The 27123-nt window shown below is 41.4% G+C and overlaps 1 long non-coding RNA gene across 1 annotated transcript; it reads left to right on the forward strand.

Moving 5' to 3' along the window:
- Positions 1–9325: 9325 nt before the first annotated feature.
- On the forward strand, positions 9326–24727 carry LOC148367047 (uncharacterized). The gene is made up of 3 exons (XR_015850187.1): positions 9326–9406; positions 13063–13237; positions 24378–24727. It is a non-coding gene; the product is annotated as an uncharacterized LOC148367047 (long non-coding RNA).
- Positions 24728–27123: the final 2396 nt, after the last annotated feature.

Consider the following 27123-nt stretch of genomic DNA (forward strand, 5'->3'; position numbering starts at 1 on the left):
TGTTGACAAATTGTGCTATCGCTACATCTGCCTCCCACATTTCCAACGGATTGTCAAAAGCAGGCATAAGCAGACATCATTGGATGAGTTTTTCAAGGAACACGTGGCAAAAAGGTAACGAAATATTTCTATGATTTCCTATATTTTTTGTTTTTTATTTACAATATGCGGCTCAGTTTTTTTATGCCGTGGTCATCTTATTTTTGCATGTATTTGTTTCATCTTCTGATGCTATTTTCTGAATTATTGACAAAAAAATAGACTCTTGCGGGGTTTGGAACAGATTACCGCTTTTACATTCAAAATGCGTCTCTACTTACAACATTTTCAGGTTACGAAACTACTCCCAGAACGCGTTAAATTCGTAAGTAGATTTACCACTGTAATTTTCTCTCCAGCCGCTGACGCTGTCCTTTCTTTCAATCACTCTTCACTTGTGGCCGCATGTTTTTCCAGATTGGAACTTCACCTTCCTAAACCTTGACAGCGAATTCAAACGTGTCGACGCGAAGGTCCTCTTGTCATCAAAAGAACTTCTTTACAAGCCCTGACACGGCCTCCGGTGAGAAAACACGTTTCGATTCCTTTCATAATCATATTCATCTCCCAGCAGGTTGCCAGGTGGTTGGACTCCTCCGACGCGTATAAATTAAGTGTATTTAAAATAAGAAGGGGAAAAAAACTCAGCACGAGCAAGAAAATGCTTTATTAATTGGCTCCTCTGTTTTATTTACCTGAGAGTGAGAGCAAGAGCTCGCCCGTGGCGTTTCCTCCCTGCGGACCTGACTGTGCCGTGACCTTCAGACCCCGTTTGCATCATTTAATTAATCGCCCCCCCTTCGTCATTGTCGGTGACGAGACGTGTAGGTGTGTGGCCTCTTTTAATTGAACGTCCGTCCGGGTAATTATTGTCTCCGCTAGCTAGCACAAAGGAGACGGTGGGGATCTCCGCTTCGGTGACGATTTCCACCGAAACGCTCTCGAGGTAAATCTTTGACATCAGGAGGGTAATTATCAGATTAGCCCTGATACGGTAGAACCCTGGGATATGGTGTCCCCGCCTAATGACGGTTTCACTTTACGGTGATTAATGAGTTCTTTCGCCTCCTCTTTATACAACGAGAGAGAAGATATCAATGGATTTTCAACTTGCGAGGAGAACAGGGAGAAAAGCCATCAGATAAGGAATTACAACCCGTTCTAGAGGCCCTCCCCTGAACCATTTCTTTTTATTACATATCCGAGGTTACAAAAGCAGATCTACCCTGAAATATTGAGTTACCTTTTTGCCACGTGTTTCTTGAAAAACTGATCCAATGACATCTGCTTTTCCCTGCTTCTGAACCCAAACAACATTGCGAAATAATTGTCGAAATAACAATAACTGTTAGCATATGAAAACTACACTCACTTGGGTTGTAACAGCAATTGTAATTAAAAAAACTGGACTATTAACAAAAGTAAAGAGGCAATTAAAGCAGGGCAATCTTCAAAGGGCAAGACAAATCCTCGCAAGAGGAATGTTAGAAATCAGTTGTAATTGTGATCCACCGGTGTTGTCTCCTCCCCCTCGGCATCCACCTGCTATCACATTTATAAAGCCTAAAATCTCAATTGTACCCAAAGCACATTGAATGCTGTTCTTGAACTGTTTGGTGGATATGAACGGTTTTGGTAACAAACTTGAAGTTTTGTCCCAAACTGAAATAATCACTGCGAGCGCTACAACATTGAGTATTCTGAGTTGGAACACAAAGAAATAGGTTTTGGGTTTTTTTCGCCTGAGTGTGTTTTTTGCAATCAAATGCCTGCAGATGAGTGTAGCATGGGCAACTTAGCTGGAAAACAGGTGAGAAGATAACTCGAAGCTTTACCTGGTACCTTGTCAAAATTGATCACAATCTGAAAAACGAAACATTTTATTATACACATATATCTAAGGTAGGTCTGGGAGTTTCCATTTGGATACGACCAGTTTACAGCACCAAAACCTCTGCAACTGTGTATTTTACTTTGGCCAATGTTTTAGACATTTTAAAGGAGTTGTAAATGTTTGACTTCTCTTTACGTGTCTCTATCGCTTTTGTTCACACTTGTGCATAATAATGGTGCGTAAATATGAATCACAGGTGGCGTCACGCTGGTTTATTTGGGGTTCTAATTTGAATACACTTTGTATGGTTTTATTAAATTGGAGGCCCCGTATGTTGACCGCAGGCGTGGTGAAGCAGTGTGGTCGGAGTAGCATAGAAGTGGATAAGTACAGACAATTAAGGCTTCAAGCTTGTTTTTTTCTAAAAAGATGACAAAGTCCCTTTGTCATCATCAGGGCAGTGAGGGATGACGTTTTGTGCACGTCCATGTAAACGTCATCACCATGAAATTGTGCGATCACGTCAACTGAAACCTCAGGTGCTAAAAAAGTTTGCAATGTTCATTCATAAGTTCAATGTTTTTGCACAAAAAAAAATTATATTGCAAGCAAAGTGCCCTTGTGATTATGGAATGTATCGTTTAGATATTGGAGGTATCGCAAATGCAAAAATGAAAAAACACTGATGTGAAAGTTTTGCTTGAAATGCGTCCTTTCACAAGAAGCCGTTTGTCTCAGAGGTTTCCTTGGGAATGAGTAATTTCAAAAATCTTAGCAATGTTGTTTCCTAAACAATGGTAAAAGCTGGAAACACACCTTTTTTCTAATGAAAGATGAGAGTTCATGTGTTCTTTTGTTATGTCCTACGCCTTTTTAGCTACAGAAGGAAATTTTATAGGCACTGGCTTTTTCCATTTGATTGAAACGCCTGGCGTTGAATGAGTTATTAACATACACATATAGTAAGCGTAAGTAGTACTATCTACTCCTTTGGAAAGGCATTAGACAAATTTAATAGGTATCCATCTCTACAGCAATTTTACATTGCGATCCTCACATCAGAACAGATTAAAGTCGTATCCCGGGGGTCTACTGTATTGCCAATTGCAAAACGGGAGACAAAAGAGACAAACGAATTGAAATGTGAATGATGCGCAAAGCTGAGGCAAAAGGTCAGCTTCGCTAATTAAATTTCAATAATTACCATGTTGCCGAAGAGCGCAGGAGGGAAATTTTGCTGCTGTGGAAAGCTCAGATGAGGAATCGTAGCGTTTTTTTGGGCAGGGGCGCCGTTTTTGTTCCTGTTGCCGTGCAACGCTCTCATTCATGTAAGGACTGCGAACGGCGGAAGTCAACTAATTGCCCCTCCGGCTCGTCCACAAAAGGTTGAGGCTCCGGTGCTGACCTCGAATGACTCGGCTTGTTGTGGCCCATTATTACACGCAGCTTATTTCTGCCTGATGACTCGTGTACTCACTTGTTCGAAAACAAGAGTATGTTTAAGGGGAACATTTTCTTTGCAACATGTTCTAATTACCATCTTTACAGTAAACATCGTGTTCTGAGTAATATCATAGACTATGTTAACATGCAGGAAACATTCCAAATTGGATTGTTTTGGAAACCAGGTTTTAGAAACAAGAGCAATATTGCTTACTTTTGGAGCATGGAGTAAATACTTTGCCCTTGCAATCTGAATACTCTCAAAAGCCATTTATACGGGGTTATTCCCTTGTCTCTAGGCATGTTACATTGACACTAAGAAGACCAAGGAGGTCATCGTGGACTTCAGGAGATTCCAGAAAGACTGACCAGGCCCTCCCCCTTTCTCCTGGATAGAGAAGTGGTGGAGTGGGTGGAAAACATCAAGTTCCTTAGTCTCCACATCACATAAGACCTCTCCTGATCTACCAACACTTGCCGCCTGGTGGTGAAGGCTCCTTAGGAAACTTAAACGGGCTGGTCTCTACCCTCGGCTGCTCCTCAACTTTTACAGAGAAACAATCGAGAGCATCCTCTGCCTCAACGTGACCGTAAGGTATGGAAGATGCATGGCACCAGAGAGAAAACAACTGGCGCATGTGGTTGGGACTACAATGCATTATTGGCCATATATGCGGGCCAAGTCAAGAGCAGAACAAAGGCCATCACCACGGATCCCAGTCACCCGGGCCCCAGCCTGTTTGTACCGCTTTCATTTGAAAAGCAGTACAGGAACATCCATGCCACCAGTAACAGACTGAGAGAGATTCCACATTTCTTTTCACATGACTGCAACGAGTTGCAATAATAATTCATCAGTGGCTTAAAGGGAAATAATATTAAATTTAGCATTGTTTTGTGGCAAACCATAATGGTATCTTTGATTAAGAAAAGCAAATGGTTCTAAAAGCTATTTCTCAAACTGAAAATTGTATACGTCGAAACAAAAAGCCGCATACCATTTTTATAATTATGAGTACCGTAATTTCCGCTCTATAAGGCGCACCTAAAAGCCTTTATTTTTTTCAAAAACTGAACATGCGCCTTATAATACAGTGCGCCTTATATATGGATCAATATTAAGTCGCAAAGTCTTGCAACTAAGGCAAGCAGCCGCCGACTAGATTTTCCCCCGAAGGCGAAGTAGTCCGCGGTGTATGCTGGGATTTATATACCGGCGTTTCATTTCCTAACCAATGTGTAAATCATCATTTGAATCAGTCACTATTGGCTAAAGTTATTCGGAGGTAAAGGGGGCGGATCCTTTTTATCATTTACAGGCTCGCATAGGCTAAAGGGGCGAAACAAAGCCTGCAATTGGCCGAAAAAGATGAATGTGAATCACACGTTGGGTTGCACGACGGCATAGAGAAAACATTTTTTACTATTCTGTATTTGTTATTTTGTTATTTGTTATTTTACTCTCCTGGATTTACTACACTCACGGTTGTAAGAAGACCATGATTACGTATTATTATTGAACGTGCTGGCTGCAAGAGAACTTAGGTGAGCTATGCGGCTTAATATTTTCCCGGTATCTTGTTTTAGAACGATCTTGATGTTTCTGTGATGAGTCTATTTTTAAACTAAAGTGTTTATTGTCATATGCACAGTAAAGAACCCGTTTCCCTGCACAATAAAATTCTTACTTTGCTGTCCACACAGTTGCCAGCAAAAAAAAAAAAGGAAACTAAGAAATGTTTGGCATTTCTTGAATCCCAAGACTTTAACCTTCCGAATTATATTTGGAACGATGCATTTGAGGTATTGGTGACATCGTACAGACACTGTTTCTGTACATGTCTGAGACACGTGTTTGCTTCTTTGCAAGCTTTCGGAATGTTAAGGGGTTAATAAGTTTGACTGAACTATCTGACTTTTTTGTCGACGTTCCCATTGTAGTGCCTTATAATCCGGTGCGCCTTATGTATGGAAAATATAGGACCAAAAACTATTTTTTGGGGGTGCGCCCTATAACCCGGTGCGCCTTATAGTGCAGAAAATACGGTAATTAATATCTCGGTGACAGGTTAGAATCCAGCGAGATAGATTGGTTTAAGAAGAACCCGTCTTGAATAGCACACCCAGGTACAGGTGCATACTTGTAAATGTTGTGTTTTTTTTTTAGAAATGCTGTTCTCGTGTTTGTTTATAGTAGTTATACTTAAGGAATCAAGTATCTTTTCACGAAGTAGACGTCAAATAACCACAGATCAAAATGATATCCCACATAATAGTTTCATTCTTTTATATATTACAAAAATCATGGTCAGTGCTTATACAAATGTTAAGAAAACAACTGAAAAGTAAGCCAGTAGAATATAATTTAAATCCTAGCTAGCAGGAATTGTTGTGGGAATATGAGGGCTCAATTTCCATGACTTGGGCCATTTAGCACAGGCTGCGTGTGGTAGGTTAGACCACTTGCTTATATATTTGAAGACACTCATTTAAAAACAGATGATTTGGTGAGCAATTTTAGGTTGGGTGGTACCCTTATTCTTCGTTCCCCTGTACCGGGGTCGGCAACCCACAATTCAGGAGTTGCATTGCATTGCTCTTTAGCGCTGCCGAGTGGCTCCCTAGCACTTTTCCAAAATGTTTACGCATTTTTTTTGGCCTCTTACTGGTATCAGGTTGTAAAAACACGGGATACTGATTGTCACCTCGAATGCAGCAACGTCATATATTGTGCCATTAAATGGTAGCTCTCAGGCTCGATCTCCTGGCTTAAGAATTCAGCTGCAATGCAAAACTACGGAGCTGCTCTCATCTGCTTGTTTTCCTCTTAATTGACCTGTGTTCGAAGAGCCATGTGGTGTCACAGCTGCTAATTTTGTATGACCCCTCTCATACACTGTACAGAGTACAGATCAGTGTTTTTCAACCTTTTTTAGGCCAAGGCAAATTTCTTTCATTTAAAAAAATCCCGCCGCACACCTCCAGTCAGTACCGTTGCATCTCTGATTTAAGTAAATCCAAATGAAAGACAGCTTTTACTAGACCGCACAGGCAATCAAGTTGGATAATTTCCCACGGCACAGTCCATTATTTAATTACTGTGCCACGGCGCACTAATGCACCGCACAGTGATTGAAAAACACAGGTTTAAATGCAGTATTTTTTCTCATTTTTCCCCCACAATCTATTGTTTTGCCGGTGATTTTGCATCTTGTAGAAGGCTAGTGATACCAGGTAACATCCCCACCTGACTAGTCCCACGGTGGCAAGGCGCTCATCTGACTCTGATTATCTTCAAGGACCAGCGCGGCATACCTAATCGTCCTGTTTTGGACAAGACTGGCGGTCGCTCAAGGGAAGAAAAAAAGCCCGGCGGCATTGATCTGCCCCTTTGCATTTAGCGTTAGCACGGGTTAAGTGTTTAGCTTTAATTGGGACGAAATTCATGCAGGGGTTTGTGTAATTATGCCAGTCAATCCCTGTTCCTCCTCGACGCTATCGAGCAGCTGCTCACTTCAATGAACGCAAACGTCAAATTGGCCGAGAGGAGCTGTTGCGTATATGTGTGCGTGCGCTAGCCTGTTTGTGTAAATTATTTCAATCAATTCACATGGGATAGGAAACATTTAAAATGCCAACTGGTTGATTCAAGTGAGGTTCCAGTTTAAGGAACTTTTACTTTTTGAGAGTTTGCCATTATGGAGAGTTGATGCTAGGTGTCAGGAACCTAGTGAGGGAGGGGCTATTATGTGGAAGCAAAGTTCAGAAACACTGGTTAGTACAACAAACAGAGGTCATTTATTTGGACAGGGTTCAGCGCATAGAGGAAATCTGCTAACTCGAGAGCGTTCTCCATCCGAGCGTCAGTTCTGTGGAATGCTCTGCCTCCGATTAAAAGATCTGTAACCTCAGTGGAAGTTTTTAAATCTAGACTTAAGACCCACTTCTTCAATAGTTTATGATTGATGCCCAATAAAAGAACAATTAGAAAGTATTATTTTGATATATAACTGTGATAATGGATCGCTGATCATTTAACCGCAAATGTACTTTATGTACACAGCCCTATACAACAGTCCTTACAGCGGACCAAAGTAGATGATGAAAGATGGGCAATAGGAAAAAACAAACAAAATTAATAACGATAAACTACAACAGTATTAAACAAGACAAAATATAAGGAAGAGTCTTCATACTGCTAGACATTAAAAGCTATCCTGAAGAAGTGGGTTTTAGCCTGGATTTGAAGAGGCCCAGCTCAGAAATGAGACGCACCTAAACTGGGAACTGATTCCAAAGCCTTGGTCACACCAGAGATTATATTTTGACCAGGACACTTCCAGAAGAAGTTGATCCTTGGACCTCGGGATTGCGAGCAGTTAAAAGCTCAGATAAATACAATGGAGAAAGGCTATTAAGAGCTTTAAAATCAAACATTAAACGTTAAAATCCATTCTTAAAAGTACGGGGAATGAAAGAAGTAAATAATAGGAGACACATGCGTAGAAGACAGGGGCCTGACGCCGGCCATCTCGGTATCCCCTAACATATTATATTCAGTTTTATCTTTGTTTAAATAAGAAACATTTCGGGCCAACCTCTGCTTGATATTAACAGTACAATCTAACAAAGAACATCGATCATTAATGTTTGTCTTTACTGCCAGATATACTTTCATGTTGTCTGCATAACAGTGAAAAGAAAGGTTGTGCCTGGCAATAACTGACACAAGTGGTTACATACACTATACAACAAAAATAGTATTGGGCCAAAGATAGATCCTTGTGGAACACCACAGGAGAGTGGGGCAGTGGAAGAAGACAGTTCACCAGCGATGCACTGAGGCTGCCAAGTATGAAACGCTAAGTAGCAATGAATTACAATATATCATATATATAATCTGGAATCCATTTTGAGGGGAACAATCATGTCCTCCTCGAAAAGAAAATTGTAGATACACTTTTAATGGCCATTGAATAATTGGGTGTTTGAATTTTTTAATAACAACCATTTAGTAAGTTGACAGGTAACATGTTAAAATCATTTTTATCTGAACTTACAATAAGCAAACTGACAAGGTGCAGAGCAGTGTTGCCATGCTTGTGGACAGAATTTTTTAATTTGGCAATTTAGTTTTTACGGTTTGTTTTTTACGGGGACTAAAACGGTCAAACAGAGATAGTTTCATATTCTATGAATAATATTATGTATTGTTTTGCTTTATAATGTGGACACACATCCAACGGTTTTCACTATTAACAATTGCGTTTCAGTTTGTGATCTTTTTCTGAGTTTCTGAGCATTCATTTAGACCTTGTGATTGCGCATAAGCCAAGTTGTCGGTTTCGCTTTTTTCCTTTTTGGCAGGTTTGCGGCTTCTTGTATGTCTTTTGCAGACATTTAGTGCTTGATTGGTTTTTCTCTCTTGGGCGCGTGAACTAAGCTGCAGAAAATATGAAGTAAGTAGATTACGTGTGATGATCCACACCTCATTTCTTTTAGGATTAGCAAGTCTTGACTGGCTGGCTATATGGATTTTTAATATGGAGTTGAAGGATTCAGCCATGTTTAACTCAACTTTTTCAAGCACTTTTAAAAAACAACCATTACTGCCTACGAAGTACTGCTAGTGGAGTAAAAAGTATCCAAACTAATCAAAAATACTCCGTAATTTTTATTTATAATTATATACAGTGTGGCAAATAAGTAGTCAACAACCAATTGTGCAACTTCTTGAAAAGATTAGAGAGTCCTGTAATTGTCAACATGGGTAAACCTCAATCATGAGAATGTGGAGGGGAGAGAACAGAAAATCACATTGTTTGATGATTAAAGAATTTATTTCCAAATTAGAATGGAAAATTAGTAGATTAGATTTCTGGCTGTCAAAGAGGTCGAACTTCTTCTAACTATGCTCCACTCATCACCTGTATTAATGGCACCTGTTTTAACTCATTATCGGTATAAAAGACAACTGTCCACAACCTCATTTAGTCACACTCCACAACGGCCAAGGTCAAAGAGCTGTCCAGGACACCAGAGACAAAATTGTAGACCTGCACCAGGCTGGGAAGACTGAATCTGCAATAGGTAAAATACCATGTGTGAAGAAATCATCCGTGGGAGCAATTATTAGAAAATTAATGTTTTTTTAATGAGATGAGTAAAAAAATCTCAAGTCACTAAAAATATATAATTTATATTATTATATATAAATATTTTTGATTGACTGATCTCAAATGTCAAAACGTGGAAAAATAAGCCTTTATTTGTTTTTTTTTTGTTTTTTCAGCCCGAAAAATATTGACGGGTAAGGGATCCGCGAATTAAATTATCACAAATTTCCCTCATTACAATGTTAATTTCAAATAACATTTGGATTTACAATAAAGGATTTTCCTTCTTAATTTTTTAGTTAATTGAGGAATCAATTCAGATTAATGGAATAACAAAATAATCATTTGTTTTCAGGTTTTTTTGATGTATTTGATTATATGATTTTCGGTTAACAGTAAGTGGCAATATGAAGAAAAAGGACTTGAAACGGAATGATTATTCTGCTTGATTGATATTCCACAAATATGGGTATGTTAACATACAGGCAATAATCAGGTTGGAAAAGTAATATTGCCAGTATTCCAATTAGGTAAAACAATGTAGGCATACCATACAGACACAATAATCTGTTTAAGTACTTTGCCTGAAAGATAAAACACCGAATGCTTCCCGCACTGACAGAACCGCTCCCTGAATTCACTCGCAGTGTGGCTCAGTCCGCTTGCTGGGTCGACTGCGTGAGAGGGGTTTATTGGGTGGCGGGGGCAGCCAAGATTCACGCCGATCGACCAACACCTCTTGACTTGAGATCTCCGATGTTTATTGGCCAATTCATATTATAGCCTCTTTCATTCTGTATTGTGACCGGACACCTGCTCTGCGTTCCGCTGCATCTCGCTAAGAGTTTGTATCCCGCGCCTTCAAAGCGATGCAGCTGCTTGCTCAGTCAGTTGGGTACTCCCCCAACCCCCCTAAAAAAACAGCCACTAATTTTAAATAAGAACTGGGCTTCAATTCGTTCTTTCTTTTTGTCTCTCTCTCTCTCGCTCTCTCTCATTCTCAGTTCGTATGTCAGCAAGTACGCTCTAATGAAAACTACCCCAAAAAAAAGAAGTGCGACACAACTTTGCTCATTTTCACTTTTCGTGGGTGGTTCTGGTCTCCATTTACCAGGAAAACCAAGGGATTTCTGTATACGCATTTGAGTAGTCTGAATACTTGTGTGTATCATTGGGAGTTTCCCTCATCCCAGATAATTTTATGCCGCAGAGCACTGTGGGACTCGCAGTACATATACAAATGATAAACGCAAATTCCATATTAATTGCTAAATGACCTCATATGTATATTTTAGGGACATTTCCATTTTATTTTCTACCCCTGTGGCAAAATTGTCACAAATGTATCCATCTATAGATAGTTGATTCCACAGTTGTCCCTGATAAATCAACTGATGTTATCATTCGGGGGAGTAAGATGGAGTTTGCGGTATCATTCGTCATTGTACTACAGGTCCCACAGTGCTTTGGGATAATAAAATATCCTGGAAGCGGAACTGCACATGAGCACAAGCAATCGTATTACTCATATGCGCATACATGTACAGGTAATCAAAAAATGAAAGCACTAACTCAACCATTGCAATCTGAAAACTCTCAGTCGGACTAAGACCTGATTCAGATGCAAGTTACATAGCCTTTCATATTCAGAATACAGTACCGGTAATCCCTTAGCTATTGTGGTTAATGGGGACCAGACCCCACAGAGAAAAGTGAAAATCCGCAAAGTAGCATTGCAACATCATAAAAGCCCCTTTAAAATAAAGTCATCACCGACTGAGAGTACACAACTGTAACAAAATAACAACTATAGACCTACAAATAATAAAGTACAATAAGGTTGGGGGGCTTTTTCTATCAGTGCAAGAAAGCAATTTTGAGAGCAGCTCAATAGCTGCAAGTTGGCATCGGGTATCCTCGTGCTGAGCGAGCCAGGTCTGCGTGATGATTAAAATACAAAATATAACCCAAAAAAAGTATCTCCAAACTTGTTTTTTGTTTGCATATGACAGCAAAGAACATTTAGGGCAATTCAGTAATCATTGTTGCTCAAGTCAAGTCAAGTCATGTTTATTTGTATAGCCCTTAATCACAAAGAGTCTCAAAGGGCTGCACAGATCAAAGACTATTGCAAACTATTATTACAGACTATTAACCTACATGAGGGCAAGTGATACACATATTATCAACATAAAGTATAGGTTATTCATATGCTATAGAGTAGAAGTGTGTTTTAAGCTTAGATTTAAACATTTCCACTGAGGTTGCAGGTCAGATCTCAGGGGGGAGAGCATTCCACAGCACCGGTGCCCGGATGGAGAACGCTCTCGAACCCGCGGAACACTTCTTGGCTCTTGGGATCACTAGTAGACCAGTGTTTTCAGAGCGAAGGCTCCGGACTGGAACATAGGGAGAAATTAAATCTGACAGGTATGAGGGAGCAAGTCCATGTATGATTTTGTATAATACCACCAGAACATCTTAAGCTAACATGGAGCCAATGCAGGTTAGCTAAAATCGGGGTAATGTGATCAAGCTTTCTTGTCTTAGTTAAAAGCCTCGCTGCAACATTTTGTACCAGCTTAAGGCTCTTGATTTTGGACTTCGGGAGACCGGAGAGTAGTGCATTACAGTAATCGAAACGGGAAGTAACAAACGCGTGAATTTTAATCTCCGCATCTGACTGAGACAGCATAGGACGAATTTTAGCAATTTTGCGAAGATGGTAACCACAAACTGATCTGAGGCCTAACTTAAATTGTTGGGTTTCTTTGTTTAGACCCTCTGATGGAAAATTCCTGGTACTTGAATATCGACTGAAAAATAAACACTCCATTATCTTTTCCTGACAAATCGACAGTCCAAAATGATGCTTCAAAAGGGACAACTTTATTCACAAATATGAAAAAAAGGTCTCAAAAGCAGTTTGGCCATTTTCAACTATTTGCTTTCACTCGCCGCTTGGTAATTTATCTTTTTGTGGTTTACCATCGCCGCGGCGCATCGATCCGGAAAAAAACCCGAAGCGTTCGCAAACAACTCCGCGCTGCGGCGGCCCGCTCCCATTTTAATAAAACATTTGCTCATCTATAGAGCGGACACAAAAGGTTTCTCGTCACCGGCCAAGCCATAAATTTGGAGATACAGCGGCTGTCTTAAGGACATGGAGATGGGCTCGCTCTGCTTCTCTTTTGTCTGGCCCATTGACATGTAAATGTCCTCCCGCTATAAGGCATCGGCAAAGAGCAGTGGGAGGAAGACGGAAAAAAAAGTCAACTGAATTGAAATGTCAATAGTAATTTTTGGCATGTGAGGGACATCTGAGAGTCAAGGGCTGCCTCCCAGGAGGGATGCAGAAATAAAAAAAGGCCAGAGTCTGGGAAGTAGTGCAGGGTAGGGCGGGAAAAGATGGAAGTGTGTGTTGGATAGTGCCGTTCGCGAATGAAACGGCTCCAAGGGCCATCGTGGCTCGGACTTGTTTGTGAATGCTCTTTGTAGCGAAAGATGAGAGCCGGCTCCCCATCAATCAGGAGCCGGCTCCCTTTGAAACACTCTCTCTTTCTTTCTATATCTCTATTACTATCGTTCTCTATCTTTCTCTCTTAGTATATCTCTCTCTCTTTCTGTCAGGGCCAGAACGGAGACAGGACCCACTTGCGTTGCGCTTCTCACAAGTTTTATTGGAAGAAAGAGGAAGGGTTGCGCCCATGATCGGGTGATTGCTGGACGCGGGAAGCAGGTCGCTCTGAACGCGGAAGTGGATCGACCGTGGCGAGCGATGGCGGTTTTGGGAACGAAAAAACAGGTCAGTAGCCAGGACAGGAGAGCAAAAACGTGGTCGGGGTCGCAAGCGAGTCGTAGGCCAGAAAAGGACAGTAGACGTGGTCGGGGACAAAAAGAGGTCGGTAGCCGGGACGGCAGTGTAGACGTGGTGAGGATCAAAAATAGGTCGAAGCCGGGGGACAGACGGTAGCAAAAAACAGGTGGGAGTCAGGGTCGAAAAAGGCTTGCTTAAAGTTAACTGAGGTTCGCAGATGGTGTGACTAAAGGGGACAGATAGGAGTGGGTTTAAATAGGGACAGGGAGCCAATCAGAGTCCGAGGCAGCGGGCACAGGTGAATCACATCGGTAATCATGACACTTTCTCTATTGTTCTATTTCTTTATCTCTCTTACTTTATCTCTGGTTCTCTCTCTTTTGCTCTTGTTCTCTCTTTCACTTTCTCTCTCTCTGTTTTTCTCCCCCTTTTCACTCTATTTTGCTCTATCTTTATCTCTTAAAAAACACTCTTCTTAATTCCTTCTATTTTTCTCTCTTTCTCCCTGTCTCTGTCATTCTCCCTCTGTGTCTCTCTGTCTCTCTCTCCTACACACTCATCATCTCTTACTCTTTTCTCTATTTCTTTCTCTATATATCTCACCTTCTCTCTCGTTCTCTCTCTTTTGCTCTGTTTTTTTTTTGCTATCTTTTTCTCTCTGTGTGTCTTCCTCTCTTACACTCTCCTTCACTCTCCTTCTCTATCTCTTTGTCATTCTTGCTCTCTTTCTATGTCTTTCTCTTTCTCTATTTCTCTTGATCGCTTTTTCTCTTATTTCATCTTTCTATTTTGCTTTTAACACTCTTTCTCTCTCTCCCTCCCTCTCTCTATTGAAGGAACCTGTGACAGGTCAATATGAGTGGCGTCACCTCTGTGTCGTTTGCAATTTGAAACTTAAAATTAGGCAAAGGTTAATTCTATATTCAACCAATATCGGCAATTACAATATAGTGTCAGGACCAGAATGGAAGCAGGACCCAATCGCGTTACGTTTCTCACAAGTTTTATTGGAGGAAAGAGAAAGGGCTGCGCCCACGATCCGGAGTTCGCTGGACGCCGGAAGCAAGTTGCTCTTGTACTCAAATTGTGCTCCGAACGCGGAAGTGGATTTTCCGTAGTGAGCAATGGCGGTGTCAGGGACAGAAAAACTGTCCGATTGCTGGGACAGGAGAACAAAAACGTGGTCTGGATCAAAAACGTAAGTCTGGACGGGAGAGCAGAGGTGGTCGGGATCAAAACGGGTCATAGCCAGAGACAAACGGGAGCAAAAACGGGACAGGTAGATGTCAGGGTCGAAAGAGGCTTGCATTTGAGGTTCGCAGACGGACTGACAACCGGGGACAGACACCACTGGGTTCAAATACTGACAGGGAGCCAATCAGAACCCGCGGCAGTTGGCGCCAAAAGAACGGGCACAACTGAGTCACATCAGTAATCATGACATATAGTAGCATAATACATTGGGATCAAGAGATCGCAGGTTCGATTCCCGGCTCCTCCCTGTTATATGTCGAAGTGTCCTTGGGCGAGAAACTGAATCCCCAATGCCCCCTAATAAGCAGGTAGGCGCCTTGCATGGCTGCATGGCCGCTATTGGCGTGTAAGTGTGTGTGTGAATGGGTAAGTGTGAAGCACATTGTAAAGCGCTTTGGAAGGTCTTCATTGACTTGGAAAGCGCTATATAAATGCAGACCATTTACCATTTACCATTTTTGATAATGTTGTTAATTATTGATAATATGTAATTATGAACGGCAGCACAGCAGCGCAGAGGTTAGGGGCACAGTTCTGAGGTCACGGGTTCAAATCCAGCTACCAACCTTCCTGTGCAGAGGTTTGCAGGTTCTCCCCGTGCTTGCGTGGGTTACCTCCGGGCACTCCGGTTTCCTCCCACATTCGATAAACAGGCATGTCAGGTTAATTGGCCAGTTTTAATTGTCCCTAGGTGCGAGTCAGTTGTCTGTCTCTGTGTGCCCTGCGACTGGCTGGCAACCAGTTCAGAGTGTCCCCTGCCCACTGCCCAGAGATGGCTGGGATTGGCTCCAGCACCCCCGCGACCGTACTGAGGATAAGCGGTACAGATAACGGATGGATGGATGGATGGATGGATGGATGGATGGATGGATGTAATTACGAACCAAAAAATCTGAAGAACCATTGAGTTGAGTGAGTCGAGCCAAAAGAGCCGGTTTTCTATAATGAGCCGGAATTCCCTTTACTAGTGTTGGATAGAAAAAAAGAGGGAGGTGGTAATAGCAGTCAGAAGGTGAGCTGTCAGTGGAAAAACAGGGCGAGAGGGGAGGGTGGAGGAGGAGGAGGGAAAAACAGATGAAGAAAGATGGAAGGGGGTGTTGTGTCCTCCTCGGGGAACGTCTCCCCCATCTTCCTCCGCTGACGGACAGGCAGAAATACCACGAGAGCCACCTCCCGTAATGACTTGATGAATGAGCCCCCCTACCCCGAGTCCAGCCCTGCCACCTTCACACATCCCCCCTTTCGCATTCCGCCTCCAACCCTGAACAAAATCACCCAGCGGGACTCTGGCGTGCTGTATCCATTTACAGCATCACATCTATTTGCATACAGCACCCGCCGCGTGCGCAACCTGTAATTCGGTTTGCCACGACCACACAACTCTTTTGATAGCTTATTAGAACCGAACTCGGCCGGTTTTTTTTTGTGCTCCTTTGTTTATTCTTCGCTCCGCGGTAGCTCTGCAGCAAAATCAACCGTGCGCTCGGCCCAGCAAAGTCGTTAATAGTGGATTTTGCAATCAATGGCAGCGGCTCCGTCTTGTTTGTCCAATCGATGTAAAGGCGGCCATCTGTGGTCCTCACTGTACCTAAAAAGGGAGTGGGGGGTATAATAATGCAAACAAAATTAGAAGCAGTTCAAGCCAATTAATATATATTTTTCCTAATTAATAAATACTAAATGTCGAACTTAGCTTGGTTCTGGGGCCGATTCCCGAGCAGTCTGGATTCGTAAAATAATGTCAACTCCAAATACTTAGCTTTGGTTTTCAGTACAATGGTACCTCTACTTAGTCGAGACAAGTCAAGTCATGTTTATTTGTATAGCCCTTAATAACAAAGAGTCTCAAAGGGCTGCACAGACCACACATAATTGCAAACCACAGACTATTATTACACCATCCCCTGACCTAAAACCTACATGAGGGCAAGGAAAGACTCAAAAACCTCAACATGAGGAAAATGAAGAAACTTTAGAAGGGAGGTAATCCCCCTTCCAGGATGGACAGGCTGAAACGGGTGTTGCGCTAACAAATAATACCCAAATATTGTCAACAGGAAATATAGTTTATTCATATGCTATAGAATTGAAGTGTGTTTTAAGCTTAGATTTAAACATTTCCACTGAGGTTGCAGATCGAATCTCAGGGGGAAAAGCATTCCTTAGCACCGGGGCTCGAATGGAGAACGCTCTCGAACCTGCGGATCTCTTCTTGGCTCTTGAGATCACCAGTAGACAAGCATTTTCAGAGCGACGGCTCCGAACCGGAACATGGGGCGAAATTAAATCTGAAAGATATGAGGGAGCAAGTGCATGCACTTTTTTTTACAATTTCTTGTGTCAGAGATTTTTATTTTTAATTTGAATATTTTCCTGCAAAAAAAAAAAAATAACACATGTAGTTGGTTAAGGACTCAGTGGTTAAATGCTAGCCCAAATCAAACACTGTTTAGGAATACAATTTGGTCCAGCTTTTACTGATTTGATCCTTTCCAGGAGAGGAACAACAATTCAAAGTGTAGAAAAACAATCTTAAAAGGGGCAGATAATAGACCTTTTACTTTTGTTTGTATGCAAATACTCGGCTCTCTGGAGGGCCTGCCAGCCCATCAAGTGTGAAATTAAACAACAGAGTCCATTTTTTGTGAGCGGCTTATTTTTTTCACAGCCAGTCGTTCTGAATTTTCAACCGCTGTGTTATTAAGCAGAAAATCTAACCATAAAATGTGGCAGTAGCTTGAAATTGCCAATTAGTGAGCCAACACTTCTTTTTTTTTCTGCTGTGCGTTCACCTCCGCATGAATCAGTTCCCTGAAATAAAAACAAATCCTGCAAAATCCTTACCCAGTTTGCCCGGGTACAAGGATTGAAAAGTGCTTACATTTTGGGTGAAGGGCTTGTAAATGCTTGAAATTGTTGCCATGTTTCTCAACAAGTTTGCTTGAAAAAGACTCTAACACTGCTCTCTAGTGGCTTCGTGTTGTGGTTGCATTTCTTCTCCCCTGTCAGGACCAGAACGGAGACAGGACCCACTTGCATTACGTTTCTCTCAGTTTTATTGGGAAGCAAGGAAAGGACTGCACACACAATCCGGTGATCGCTGGCCGTGGGAAGCAGGTCGCTCTGAATGCGAAAGTGGCACTAAGACAGGGGTGTCAAACTCAATTATACAGAGGGCGAGAACTCAAATCACACCTTTGGTTGCAGGCCGAACAGGATAAATATTTATTGAATTCACTAAAACTTGCCTTTTTAAAAAAAAAATTACATAAAAAATATGAATTTAAAACAGTCATGAATATTATTCCAGAATGAACAAACTTAAAAATTAAATGAATTAAAAATCGTTGCTCTCCATAAAAACCATAGAAATTGAAAATATGAAAAAACGGAAGCATGAAAAAAAATTGTGCTTTTCACTTTGGGAATTTGCTTTGGTGAAAAACAACTTCATATTATTTCTTTCAACTTTCTGTACCAAGTGGATTCAAGTTTTTCAGCTTACTCTGAAGTTTTGTCTTGTAGTGCCGTTTTACATTAAATTCCTTAACTATGGCCACAAAAGCTCCACAAATAAGACATACGGTTTTAACAGCTATGTCAGTTAACATAATTTTCTCAGCCATTGTGGTTTTTAGCATACGAATATAGTTTGGAAGTTATCAGCGTTTCATAGATTATAGTTATATTATAGTAGATGTATATAAAATGATTTCACGGGCCGGATATAATTGTACGCCGGGCCGGATGTGGCCCGCGGGCTGTGAGTTTGACACCTGTGTTTTAAGAGATGACATCCATCAAAAATATCTGAAATATCTGATCAGTTCACAGTCCATCTGTATGCACAGCTATCGAAATTCATAAAAGAAACTGCGCTACACAACCTGCGGCGAGACTTAAACAGGTTGCCAGATGGCATCAAGTTTTCCTGTTCAGAGCTTGTCGTCTTTTCACAAACGCATAAGTGGACGTCACCTGCGCGATGTCGATGCCTTGCACCCAACAGACATCGTGTCTCTTCTCGTCCTCTTGGCGGTTAGTCCCTGCCAGTTGGTAGCGCAAAGCAGAGGGACGCAATCCCGCCGATGCTCGGCAGGAGATTTGTCATTTTAAAGTGCGGGTCAAACGGCCTCTCTGGCTATTGATTGGCTTGTCGTCCTCTATTACTCTGCGTTATGTATGGCTCTTTTTATCACAGGTGCGACAGCCACAAACGCATTCCCTTCAAGCGCCTTCGATCCGCCATCTAGAGTTGCCTGCATCCTAGACGGGTAAAGAGCGTCCTCAAACTCAGAGGATGGGGTTTCACTGTTTTCTCATATGGTAAACATTAGGGATGAACGGAATTACTGAGGACACATTTCTTTCTGCCCAAATTGAACAAAATTGCATGTTCTGTTTCGGTCAAAAGAAAAAACAAAACCGAAACAAGGCTTCTAAAAGATCGATGAGATGATGTTATGCGAGCCATGCCAGGTTGGCTTTCAAACAGGGGCGGGTATGCACGATGGGGCTGTTTATTTTGTTCAGGAAAGACATTTACGACTTGTGGCACGGCGGCTGAGTGGTTAGCGTGCCACGGAACAGTTCTGAAGTCATGAGAACAAATCCAGCTGCCAGCCTTCCAGTGCTGGGTTTGCATGTTCTCACCCTGCTGCCGTGGGTTTCCACCGGGCACTCAGGTTTCCTCCCTCATTCCATAAACATGTATGTCAGGTTAATTGATTGGTCCAAATTGGTCGTAAGACTGAATGACCAATTGAGTTGTCTGAGTATGTATGCCCTGCGACTGGCTGGCAACCAGTTTAGGGTGTCCCCTGCCCACTGCCCATAGATAGCTGGGATGAGCTCTGCTCGAAGGGGGCTGGAATGGGCTCCAGCACCCCGCAGCCCTACTGAGGATAAGCAGTGCAGATAATGAATGGATGGATGGACATTTAAGACGCTATAAAAACAGGACCTCTAGCTAGTTTTTACCAACAAGCCATTTTCTTTAAAATCAATGTGTCCCTTTTCTTGGGGTCTGTACGGTGGTATCATTTATGGAAGGGTTAGGGAACCTATGGCCCCCGAGCCATATATGGCCCGTTTAATGAGTACATGTGGCTTGGAGACAAAACAGGTCCTGTGAAATTTTTAATTGCATAATTTAAGCCAATTGTCATACATGCCAAGTTGAGACAACACTGATCTTATCATTAATGAGTTCGGTCCAGAATAAATAGGACAAGTTTAACTAGGGTTTATAGCCATTGTATCACACCAGCATACCCCGCTTTGGCTGTAAATTGCTAAATAATCCTTTGTATAGAAGCACAATTGAACAACATAGGTTCACTGTTGAGACACTTTATGATGAAAACTCACGGAACAAAACTTTAACCCAAAAGAAACGTTTTACCCAGAAACTCTTGCAAAGCACCTAGAGCAATTTGATTGGGGGATTCAGAGGAATGGGCGAAACTATACACATGACAGAACGCATGCTCTTTCTCCTTTGCCCAGCTCCATCTGCAATCAAGGTAAATACATTAGTATCCTCGTTTGCAGTATTTTGTGTCATTTTTACCCAAGAACTTTGCTTGCACTTTGTTTTGAAACCATTACATAAGACGAAAATGACAGTCAAAATGTGCCTCAACACTCTTAGGAAATGCGGGTGGGAGTCAAATTTTAAGTGGTATACCGATATGGGACAAATGCTGTGGCATTTTTATAATTTCATAAATTTTATGAAACCATCAAAAGTATACAGTGAAATAAAGCGCACTGAATAATTGGCTTTTGTCTGGAGAGCGGGTTAATTAAATAGTTTCCTAAAAATATATGGTGCAACTCTCTATCTAAATATAAATTCAAAATATTTTTCGCTTTTACGGCTCTTTGGGTCAAGAAGGTTTACGACTCCTGATTTTATTTTACCTATTTTATCAAGGTGGTGCAAAATAAACATTGATTTATTTTTTGGTTCATTTTTTGCCAAGTTTGACACATTTTTGTTTTTCGGTTTGGGCCCCGAATTTTCATTTCAGTGCAACTCTAAGAAAAGTGGTTTTACTGTGTTTTATTCCCCCCCCCAAAAATATTAATTTCAGGACTAGATTTTTTTTAACTTTTGAAAAAAAATCTGTAATGTCGAAATGGTACTTGTTCATAACGAAGGACTCCTCGAAAATGAAATGAAATCAAACACAACCATAAATGCGGACTCATAAACTAAATGCTCACGTTTAGAACCAGGACAAAATCGTCTTTCAAAGACTGAAAAGTATTTCCTTTTGCTCATCAAGGATTTTTTCCTTTCTTTTTCAATGGAACATCACGGTCAGAGTTTATCTACTTTACGAGCTTTTTAGACTTGTTGCTTTCTAGAGTGGGAGCGCGGCTGCTTGCGCTTGTTTTGACGGAGGAGTGGAACGGTGTTGACCTCGAAACAAAATCGCAGACTGTAATTAGGTTTGAATTAGTCATTTGAAGGACTCTTGTGCTTATTTTATTATTGCCCCCATGAAACGTGCAAGTGAAAGGGAATTTAATTGAACACCTCCTAGGTGCTGAAAGTCAGGTCAAGTTTTTGTTTACTTTTTCCCATAATTAAGTATTTTTACCTTTAGCCAGACCACTTCCTTTTCCTTACTCTACAATTAATCAAACATTTGCCTTATTATTAGCTCGTTTTGGGGTACAGGCAATACACATTCACGGATACCTTTGTACTCAGTACTCATGATCCAGTCATTGTAAGATATCTGCTGGCCAACTCTGTTGTTTATACTGATCACTGCCAGTCCACTCAGTTTTTCTTGTGCCATGGTAGATCTCAAGTACTTCTTCAATAATGTTAGCATGTTCGCTCTGCTCTGCAGATGCAACAGTTCCTGTCGGTGTGCAGGAAATCTGTAAAGCTACCCAAATATTTGGAAACAACACACAGATCTAACCTTAAAAGAGGTAACAATGAAGCTCCAATGCAGTCATTTGTGCTTAGGGGAGCTCTGGAAGGCTTCCCATTTCTGTTGCCAGTGCACTCCCATCAACATTAGCCTCTTCTCGTAAGGTGAGCTTGTCTCCAAAAAGTTGACATTGATTCCTCCTTGTCTGTGCATCAAGCTGGCAAAAGTTGAGTTGCACCCAAAAATGGAGTCTGACCTCCACTAGGGACTGAAAGCGGAGTTCTAAAGACTGGATGCTAAGGTCTCCCACAAAAAAAGAAAAAGGAAAATTCCAGCCTCTTCATTGCATCAGCTTGTGGCTCATTGAGCATCTCATAGGTGAAGAACCTTTTTTTGGTTTGCAACCTCTTCTATTCAGCTCTGCGTCAGTGTTTATTTGTTTATGCATATCTTTTGCTGAAAACTGTAGCATGTTTAAAAAGAGTTGACCTGAATCTGATTAAACTGTTTTGGTTTCTCTGAACCAGGATCATGGCAACATCAATCTGTCTAATGGCCGACTGAAGTAGTTTGCTTGTGGTGTTTATATGAGAAAAACAATGTCCTACCAAACCATGCACAAAATGTAAAATCTGAATGATCCAATTAATTCAGCAAGGGAGTGGGTCTCAACTTTTACTAGAGGGTAACTTGTTCTTTCCCTGACCTCTCACAAAGCTTCTCTCACCTTGTCTGCTTGATAATGTAGTGGTTTGATACTTTTAATCCTGCTCTCCCATCCTGTTTCACTCCAGGACTTGAGTGTGATGTTCACATGCTGGTTTCAGATGTTCCACCTTTGAGGAGAACCTGAGGAGAGTTCACAAAATAGGAATTCACAAAATCGAAAGAATATTTTTTTTTTCTGTTGACAATGTTGGTTGGTCCTTGGTTATTTGTGGCATATTTGTGCCATCTGCTTGATACTTGCAGCAGGTTTGATTTGTGTTTTTTTTCTAAGTCTATGATAAACATTTGACTTAAGATTGGCTTGAATATTACTTGAATTTAACTGAGGCGAGTCAGACTTTGTTTTTTTCAACTGTTCAACGTGCTTCACGTTTGAATGTTCGTGCATGACAGAGTTACTGCCATGATACGCAAGGTCTACTTTGCAAATACAGACGCTCCCCTACTTACAAACGAGATACGTTCCGGACGATCGCTCGTAAATTGCTTCAGTGCTATATTTTCTATGGAATGTATGTTTAAGGTTCATGTTAGTATGTTTAAGGTTTTAATGAGTATGTTTAAGGTTTATATAAGTATGTTTAAGGCTTGTATAAGTAAGCTGTATATTTTTGTACTGAAAAATAAAAATTTAATAAAATAATATTCTCTATAAAGATAAATAAAGCAAAGTTTAACTTACTTTTGGAAGATGGGCTTCAAGAGTTAGGCTATTTCTTGCTCCATGGTAAAAAAATGGCGCAAAAAAGCGATCCAACCATTTTCTCAACCGCATCAATTCAACTTTAATTTCAAATGAAACGGCTCCGCCCCTTCTTCACACTTTACACCAACCATATTGAATGGATGCACGAGATACTAAACAATAAAAATGTCAAAGTTCTTAGCACACTGGAGATACAGTACAGTATGTTTACACACGAACTGTGACTATGACAGGAAGAAGAGGCCGGTGGATGCTTGGTGGGCTCTCACAGCACCACATGCCGGTAGGGGCGGAAAGAAGCACTACAGTACTGTCCTCTACACGGAAAAGGGTCCACAATACAAAATCTAACTTACAGCAATGTCTGGATATTTTTCGACATCCCGAAAAAAATGTTTGTACCGGTGTTTGTAACTCGAGTGTTCATAAGTAGGGGAGCGTCTGTAGTCTTTTTATTCGCAGACTAAAATCCTCCCAAACCTTTGAAATGTTGGTACATGTACTTGATGTTAACTCCGTCATTTCTGTATGCTACCAATCGAGACAGAGCACCTATTGCGCATGAGTGGCTCTCAGCAGAGATCATATTCATGTAAGATGACTCACCCTGTTGGAAAAAATGGTCTGGCGACAGCAATCAACAATGGAGTTCTTTGTCAACTACTGTATTTCCATCTACCTGATTTTTCAGATTCAGATATACTTTATTGTCATTCTTGTACACGTGTATACAGAACGAAATGTCGATACATCTGACCCGCACAGTTTCCTTGAATGTACAGATATAAATAAATGTTGTACTGAGTTAGAGTATTGAAGTACAGTGGAACCTCGCAAAGTTGCTACAGGTGAAAAAAAAGAGTAGTGCGTACAACTATTGCATTTAAGAAAGAAATAATGGCAAAATATGAAGAAGATGTGCGAGTTTCCCTTCTTTCGAGGGAATAGAGCATGGCTTCTGCAGACCACCACAAAGGTAAGAAATCCTATTCATAAATGTTTTCTTTATCCTTTAACCGCTCACCACTTGTTGTGGAGACCCCGGTGCTAAATGACGTGTAAACGACCTGATTTTTTTTATTTTTACACGTTCATGTTAGCGTAATCTTTCGTACGGATTGACCCCTCCTTAGAGACTTCAGCCATCATTTCCACCCCCTGGCACTTCTATGCAGAGTGGCTGTTCTCTGGCAGGCCGAGATTAAAGTGCCAACTACGACTATGTTTATACGAAGGTAATATTCCGGTTGAAATTGGAATTTGGGTTTCAGGGTGTTGGAACGGATTAAAATGATTTTACATTACTTTTAATGGCAAAAACGAATTTCGGTGATCGACCAAATCGTTTTTTGAACAGGGTTCTGGAACGGATTATGGTCGAGAACCGAGGTTCCACTGTACTAATAATATGCGTAATAATTATAGCTTTGTATAGTATTATACAGTAAATGCGTCAAAAATAGTACATAATCCAAAAGTCAGTGTCATCCCAGTATGTTCGCGGTCCGCCCAACTGACCACTGTGTTTTGTCCTCGAATGCAGCACGATGACACGGCTCGGAACTTCTTGCATTATGCATGGCCGTCGCCACGCTAGCTGTGCCGTTGCTGAATCAGCTGCTGCCAAACATCATCGCCTCCGCTGATCCGCAAGCCCGTCGGCCTGCTGAGGCCACCGAAGACATGGGGCCAGTGGCCACCCTGGCCCCTTCTTCCACCCCCCTGACGAGAGCACTTGATCGCCAAGTAACCTTTTGCATGAGTGCACTCAATCTGCCACTGCAGACATGCTGCAGACAGGGTGCATTAGGTGGGATTATCACCCACGCTACTCTTTGTTGTCGGGACGTTTGTCCCTCACCAACCCGGATTGACCCCTCCTCTAGAGACTTCAGCCATCATCTCCACCCCCTGGCACTTCTATGCAGAGTGGCTGTTCTCTGGCAGGCCGAGATTAAAGTGCCTACTACGACTATGTTTATACGAAGGTAATATTCCGGTTGAAATTGGAATTTGGGTTTCAGATCAAATGAAATAAACTGTTAAAAATATGTTGTTGTTTTAAACCCAGTAACATTCCCAAGTCCGACATGAGCGAGAAAACATTCCACAAACATAGTGTTCCAAAAGTCAGGGTAACATTTTAACAGTGAGGATCTCAGAAACGATTAAGGATGTAAAACAATTGTATTTAATTAAAGCTTGTAATCTCAATTTTTACATGTAATTTTCAAAGATGTTTAATGTGAGCACCATTGGTCACACAACCCCATCAAGCCGATCGTCAAACTCTTGCCAAATGTGTCCCAGTATTGCATTATCAATAGCTTCTGTTTAATCGTGCCTTCAGCTCATCCACGTCTCTTGGAATAGGGGGCACGTAGAAAATATTTTCACAAATCTCTATTTAAAGAAATCACATAGTGTAAGATCTTGAGATCTGGCCAGGGCATGAGAGCGTGATCCTTCTGCCCAGACCGTCCAATCCATCTGTCTGGCAGTACTGTGTTCAGAAACTGTATAGCCCTGAGGTTCCATTGTGGTGGTGCCACATCCTTGTTGTAAAATTATTGAAACAGACTTTTTTTTTCACTTAATTTGTCCACTAACCAGTTGTCCAGCATGTCAAATTACATCTCACTATTGTTTTTTTTTTTGTTTTGTTTTTTTCAAAAACAGCTTTCTACCACTTAATACAAAACACTGACATCTTTAAGGATCTCACTGATGCTCAAGAAGTTCATGTGGGTTCTCAGCACCCCATAAGTGATGAAGGTGCTGTATTCAAGTCAGATCGAGAGGTTTGTTCCGCTACTGGTTACCATGTAAACCAGTACTATCCGTATCAATTGGGGCAGCAAACCGCAACTCAGAAAACAGGCCTGGAGAGGGATGGGCGTGCCCAGGCTGTACTTGCTTGAAACACCACAGTCACTGGTGCCCCGACAACCCTGGGAGACGTGAGATATTGGCTTTTTAGCCTTCCTTGATCCATAAATCGACTGTATAATTGTGTAAAATATATGGTTCAAATCCTCAGGAAAAATGTTGCGTTTCACAGACGGGGCTTTACGGTTTATTAACTAGAATTTTAATGGACACACGTGTAACTAATGTAAATTAATCAGGCTTTTAAAAACCCAGATAAATGAATATAAAGTTTTCCGTGCACATTCACATGGGTTTAGCTGCAGTGCACATACCATGAAATATAAATGACATCGAATGAATCCTAGCTGTGCAGCGTTGTGAAACAATGTCACAGAACTCAAGAAACCTTCAAAATCTTCTGACTCTCTGCTAAGACTGATTACATCAAATTGGAAAGCTGATATTCTCACAGGATCTGCAAGCCAGCCACCATCTTCGCATCTTTCATAGTCACTGGAGAAATCACAAATCTAGAACTAATCAATTTCCCATTAGCGGAAGGCGGAGCCGCCTGCTGAATTTCGCATGCTCGGAATACTCTGCTGGGCTGGATGATGGAGAAGTCCGAGGAAAGATTTTCATGCAAAGCGACAAGGATGAGACGTGACCCAAATGGCTGAGGTCCACTGAGTAATGGGACAGCCACATGCCCGGAGGTGAAAGGAGAGCACATTTGAACCAGTGTAGCAGACCTGGCCAAGGATTTTGGAGGAAGGAAGGACCAGTTTCATGTCCTGTGTGAAGGCCGCCACGAGATTTATTGATGTGATCGTCAACTCATCAAGGATAATGTCTTTGTTGTAACAAGAGACAAAACAAGCCTTGCCTCAAGGTTAAAAGATGATCTAGTTGGATATCAAAATGGGCTTTCTGACTTCTAAATAGCCATTGTTGTTCATCAAAGGTAGCCTCGTAGCGATTTCAGTATTACATTTTTGCTGTGTAAAGTCACTGCGAAGTACAAGGTGCATCTTTGCTATTTATACAACTAGCGACATCTTCTACGCAAACAATGACCGTCATTCTCCTCCATGTAATATTTTAAGTAATTTAACTGCATTGTTTTATAAGTCAAATCAAGTCATGTCATGTTTATCTGTATAACCCTTTATCACAAAGAGTCCTAATGGGCTGCACAGACCACAGATTATTGCAAACTATAGACTATTATTACACCATTCCCTGATCTAAAACCTACATGAGGGCAAGGAAAAACTTAAAAACCTTAACATGAGGAAAATGAAGAAACCTTGAGAAGGGACCGCACATGAGGTAATCCCCCTTCTAGGATGACCAGGCTACAATGGATGTTGCAAGAACAAATAATACACAGATGTTGTCAACAGAAAATAGCTCAT

Source organism: Urocampus carinirostris, chromosome 4 (assembly GCF_059441175.1).
Source record: "Urocampus carinirostris isolate Australia breed hairy pipefish chromosome 4, RoL_Ucar_1.0, whole genome shotgun sequence".
Classification (NCBI taxonomy): domain Eukaryota; kingdom Metazoa; phylum Chordata; class Actinopteri; order Syngnathiformes; family Syngnathidae; genus Urocampus; species Urocampus carinirostris.